Consider the following 6,000-nt stretch of genomic DNA (forward strand, 5'->3'; position numbering starts at 1 on the left):
TCTTTGAACTTTCAAAAGATATTGTTCTCCCAGAACATCACACTCAAACACTGTAGGAGAACAAACAAACTGAGAGCAGTGGATGAATGAAGGACAGCACTCTGTGGCACTCAAGGGAAACCATTTCCTGACATGAGACAGGGAAATCATGACAATTACTGTAGATAACCAGCAACCTACACCACCTAATATACACCTAATGTAATGCCCATTACCATGATAGACTGAGGCTCACACACATGCTGATGCACAGAGTGGCATGCCTTGAAAAGGCCACTGCAGCCTTCTTATAAAACAATGGCTGCCAATTTTGACCTCCTTAGAGCCTGCATCACCATATCAATTGAAACCCAGAATTAGGCTGGTACCCAACCAAAGGACGTTCAAATGTTGCAGATAAACTTTATCTGATAAACCTAATCTGTATTGACAGCTTGGGTCTATATGCCAAGGCTCACCCTCTCTTTGAGCCAAGAGCAATGTTTTCCAGTCTGGCCACTGATCAACTGAAAAGCGAAACATGTAGGAATCTGGAAGAAATAACAAGATGTACTCCAGCAGCTGGAAGACTGATGAGACAGGCAAAATTCTACCCTGCAGCATAGTGGGGGGAAGCTGAGGATATGGTATCTCTCGCTCTCGTCTCAATGGCAGAGACAAGGCAAGGTCAGTGTTAAGGTCGGTGGTTGCAGAATAGGAAGTGGTTGGCAACTGAGAGAATATATGGTGGCAGGCAGAAAGTGAAAAAATTAGGTAAAGAGAAAAAGAGATAGAATAGGCTCATGGAAAACAAAGAATGAACCAGAAGACAGAAAGCACCACTTAACCAGTGTGTCCAGAGAGGCTTGCTATTAAGATTTAAGAATATAAGGTATAGCACATGCATTCATATAAACAAACTCAGAGAAAGCGACTATAACTGTGTATCAGGGTGTTTCAGGCTAGTAATCCGTACGCTTTATTGTATGTCAGTTTGTCCCTATTGCACCAACAAATGCAGCTGCCTGCATGCATGAGTGTGTCTTAACACCGCTATGGAGAGGAAATCTCGCTGTAAATTTGCATGATAAGCCAAAGAGCATGCCACGCAGCTGTCCTGAGGAGGATTTCAACAAAATGGGCTTTAACGTACTTTGACAGAGTGGAAAAAAGATTTGGGGATGGCGGGCTCAAAATCAAGCTCACTTTAGAAACAATGTTGAATTAAAAATCTGCAACCATCCAAAAGAAATGATATCACTTACATGACTAGGATCGTTTCACATTCAGTCTCTGTAGGGTGGGGGGATTATACCACTTCATCTGTCTTGACAAAGCTCTCCAAAAGGCCAACATGCACATCTTTCTCCCCACTGCTGACTGTACAGGTGATAGGATAGGATCCTCGCGGTGCTTTAATGCCACTCGTCATCATCTGTAACACACAGCTCTCTCTGGAGTCATACAAACAGCAGCGAGAACATTCCAGGGAGCAGCAGGGGCATGAGCTTATCTCCTAGCCCAGTGGAGCAGGTAAATGATGTTGTCATCATCCACTTGTGTTGGAGCCTGATTGGTCTAAAGAGCGCCACATGCAAATGGCCCTTTAATACTGAGGTCAAGAATGCAGATCAACTTGCATGGCCTATATTGGTAAAACAGACATGTATGTAGTTACAGTAATTCTGGCAAACGGTTCTATTCATGCAGTATTTTTGGGATTTGCTTTGATTTGCATATTTTGTAACACTCTGAGGAATCTGTGATCCTTTGGGGTACTATAAGCTATTTTGTGGAACCCTGAGGTGCTTTTGGGCACTTGACACAAGAGAATACTGCCTTTTTTGTAATTTGCAAGGATAATTTGGAAGCATTGAGTAGCCTTATGCATTTTAGATTTCAAAAGTCAATATTACAGTTTCATTTTTTAATAATGTGGATGTCTGAATATCACAGTGGCCCATCTACCTGGAATGCTAGTGCGTAGCCTCTGGCACAGCTTAATTAACTCATCTGCATAGTTACAGAAGGCATAATGGGAGAGAAAAATCACTCATCACTAGAACATCCTTACTCCTGATCTGACTTCAAACAGTTTCTCTCTGTGGCGACAATTGTGCACATTCCCAGTAATCCTTACCTATCATGATCAGTCAACAAGGTCTTTACAGAAGCACCCTTACAAATCAATGATGATGATGAGTGGAATTAAATTCATCAGTTCTAAATCAAATAGTCCTATGTGGACGAAATAGACTTTTATAAAATGCTAAGTTATTCCGGCAAGATGAGAGAGCAAGTAGACTGCAGTTTGGTGGGTGGCTAATTCCTGAAATAGGACTGTCAATTATGCATGTTTCGGTTTGCCTCTCTCCCTGCAGTCTGAGAGGTGCTTTAGCTCAGCAAAGAAGAAGCAGAAAGGAGAGGACACTAGAGGGAGACAATTTGTTCACATCTGCAGCGTTCTCCACAGCTTTCCTCTGGATTCTGAATTTTGCTATAATGGGTCCTCCTGAGCAAAGCAGAGAGAGAACTCAATCCACATAGTGATCAATATGAAATCATTCACATAATCCAAAGGATAACATTAACAACATCTCAAGAGTGTTTGAATAATAAGCATAACACTTTCATGGAAGTGATGTGGAAGGTATTTACTCTGAGCTTTCATTTAGTGTTGGATTCTTTCACATGTCAGTTTATGCTTAAAACAGATGGTATTTATGCAAATTGTGTATACAAATATAAACTCCCAGTAGAGTGCAAGTTTCACTTTAAAATGTGTTTCAGTATTAGAAGTCATTTATCATCACCTCTATTTATGCCTCCGGACATTTAAAGATAGAAAAATATTTTGTCTTTCACTCACAGATTATATGTAGGAGTCTGTGCAGAAAAAAGGGGTTGAAATGATCCAAGAACAATTTCTCCAAGGTCAAGTGAAGATTCTGAGGGTGTAAAATGATTACTGCAACAGGAAACAGGATGCCTCTTCTCAAAACAGCATCTCATAACACTGTCAGTGAGTCTGTTGCTTCTCTCACTTTCTTTTTCCCCTCAGCTCTTTCACACACTATCAATTTTACTTCTCTCTCGATCCCCAAATCCTCCAGTTCTGAGCAAAGGCTCAGTCAGTTACAAGCTTTTTTGCATGCTGAGTTTCCTTTCTATTGAGAAGCAGCTCATCTTTTCAGAACTGAATGCAAGCAATAGTTGCACTGATGCTACTATATGACTTCAGAAATCATTGCATTTTCCTTGAATCTAAAGTAAATTGAACAACAATTCAACACAGATGAGTTCAAACGATGTAGGATGCAAAAATGTGTCTATTTCTTGAAATCATTAATCCAATCATTAATCAAAACGTCTTTCAACAGCTGTCACTTTTATAAATGCTTCCAAGCCTTGATGGTGTTACTATGTGACATACTTTGTTGTAAAATACAACCCTTCTCTTTCCTCTTCTGTACTAAACTCTCAGCTGCTCCAGAGGCATAGCTGTCAGGGCGACTAAAGTTGCTTAAAGAAGGATAAACATTTTAGGCACTTTCATCAGGCAGTAGTGGCTGCTCAGATTAAAGGAGAACACCACTCAATTCAAAAATCTATACAGGTTTCTCATTCAATCACTGTAAAAAAGAGACCCAAACCTTGAACTAGTGTTGTCCAAAAGATATGAAAGATATTTGTTGAGATATGCTATGTAGTTGACCAAGCTTAGATTCTAAAAAGAATAAGGAGTGTTGGCTTTGGGTTCAAATCTGGTTCACAACCCATGATCAGATATTGTAAAACGTCACACTCAATGTACCCTTTCTGTCACGTTTGCCTTTGCTCTCTTCATGCTATAACAACAGTGAATAGAAAGGCCACGACAACAATGTTCAAAAAGCAGAATAATTCACAACCGCACCATGTAACCTGGGACCCCAGTGTTTTTATTTGAGCATAAAACAGAAGTTGCTCTTCATGTGTTAAATCCACTGTGATTTTTGCACACCCTGTGATGGGCTTTAAAGCCTGTTGTTCCTCAGAGCTCATATTCCGTGTCAATTTATACCCTCCCTTACTCTTCTGTCTCTCTGCAGCTGCTTGAGTGGATGTGATTTTCTTACATTCACATTGTAGACATATGCTTTAAGAAGACTTACAGAAAATGCAACACTAAAGGAATCTTTAATGTATCAGCAAATGGCATGGGACGGAACAATAGTGCATAGAAGCTCAGGTAAGTAATAGTGTTTCACACAAGGTGTCATATTTCCATTTTCTTTGACACTCCTGTGCTACAAGGAATTGCTTCTATACTGTTGTTTCAGAGATACAGACAGCTGCAATGTAGAGTGTCCCCTAACTAATGACAGAGTTTTAGCTGTTAAACTGTCAAAAGTGTTGTTATTTGGGTTTTATCTAAGTCATTGTTTCAAAAACATGCTGCCTGGCCAGATAAGGAATCCCCTCTGGTAGTGCCACAGACAGTCAGCACAGAGAGGCCTATTCAAAAAAACTTTCACTGAATGTGAATAATGAAATAAGATCACTAGTCACGTTTTATGCAGGACTGTTTTTTTTTGTAAATATTCGCATGCTAAGATGAATGAAAACTGCATTTATATGGAATTTATTGTTTAAATTCTGTGTCCAGTAATCTGACATGGATAAAATCTAATTAGTAATTTGTGCATGAAAGTTGTTTTCTTATGTTCTGTTGATAGCATACTGTGCAGATAATTTATGTTCAAAAGATATTTTTCCAACCGCAAATGTCATACTTGTTCATTTATTCATCTGTTCCTTATCCTGCTCCTCTTTCTTTGGGGTCATGAGGGGGCAGAGTCAGTTTATCTCCACATGCTTTGTGCAGAGAGGCAGGGTTGGCAGCTCATTACAGGTCATCTACATGAAAAGATCTATAATTACTCCACCGTATGTATGAATACCACACTTTATTGATCCCCATAGGAAAATTCTTTGTTGGCTTACATAATGAATATAGCAGCTAAAGGTCAGACCTCGGGGTCAGCTACTGAGGTTCAGTATCTTGTTCAGGGAGCTTTTCCACAGGATTTGAACCTGCTTCAACACAGATTCTACGGCTCAGGAGACTTTCTCTAATAATCTGATGTTCCGCCTATTCTGAACTGCATTTGAACATTTTATGTGTATTTGTTTGTTATTAATGTTTTATTGTATTATGTTCATTATAACATTATTAATCAATACAGATGTTCATTGTTGATAGCATGATCGTATTGCTCACGTTTAAAACTGCAGACCGAGTAAGACAAAATAAATTTAAATGCACAAACTAAAAATCATCTCTTGTTGGCAAAATGTATTACATATCACTTTGCAATTATATTTTTATAATTTAAAAACTCTACAGTTCGGGGGATAAAACATCCAGTAATTGTTGTTTGTATCTAATTATTGTGCAATCTTAAAAAACACCAGCATGCTTTCCTTCACTATTATTAAATAAAAAAGAGGTGCCAGTTGACTGCAGCTGCACAATATTTATTTTACACTTTATTTCACATTGTTTGCAACTTTCAGCTGAATAAAACTCTGCTTATTTCTTAATAAAACACTTGTGAGCCATAAAAAACAGGACCATTTAAATATTAACATGCAAATAGGAATTGCCCCACTTTTTGCTTCTCGGTGAGGGACTATATTGCCCCGCGGAAGAATAACAAGTTATTGCGCTTCATTTAAAAAAAAGAAAAACAACGCGCTGCTCCTTTTGTAAAGCTTCACTTCTCAGCTGAATAACAATATCTAAACGTCACTAATTAAGAAAAACAAGAAGTTTTTATTTTTTCCACACTCGTATGTGTCCACTGGTTTAGAAGAGCAATAAGCCACTTTCACCTCTAGTGGCTTATTGCTTAATTAAATGACAAATCGGAGGATTGGTTTGCAGATTGCCTGAATTGACGTCAATTGGATTGGTTAGGTGACAGAGGCTGGCTCCGCCCCCTGTGGGCCAAGGTAGAGCACGCTGAGAGAGAGGGA

This window comes from Dicentrarchus labrax, unplaced genomic scaffold (genome assembly GCF_905237075.1).
Source record: "Dicentrarchus labrax unplaced genomic scaffold, dlabrax2021, whole genome shotgun sequence".
Taxonomy (NCBI): Eukaryota; Metazoa; Chordata; class Actinopteri; family Moronidae; genus Dicentrarchus; species Dicentrarchus labrax.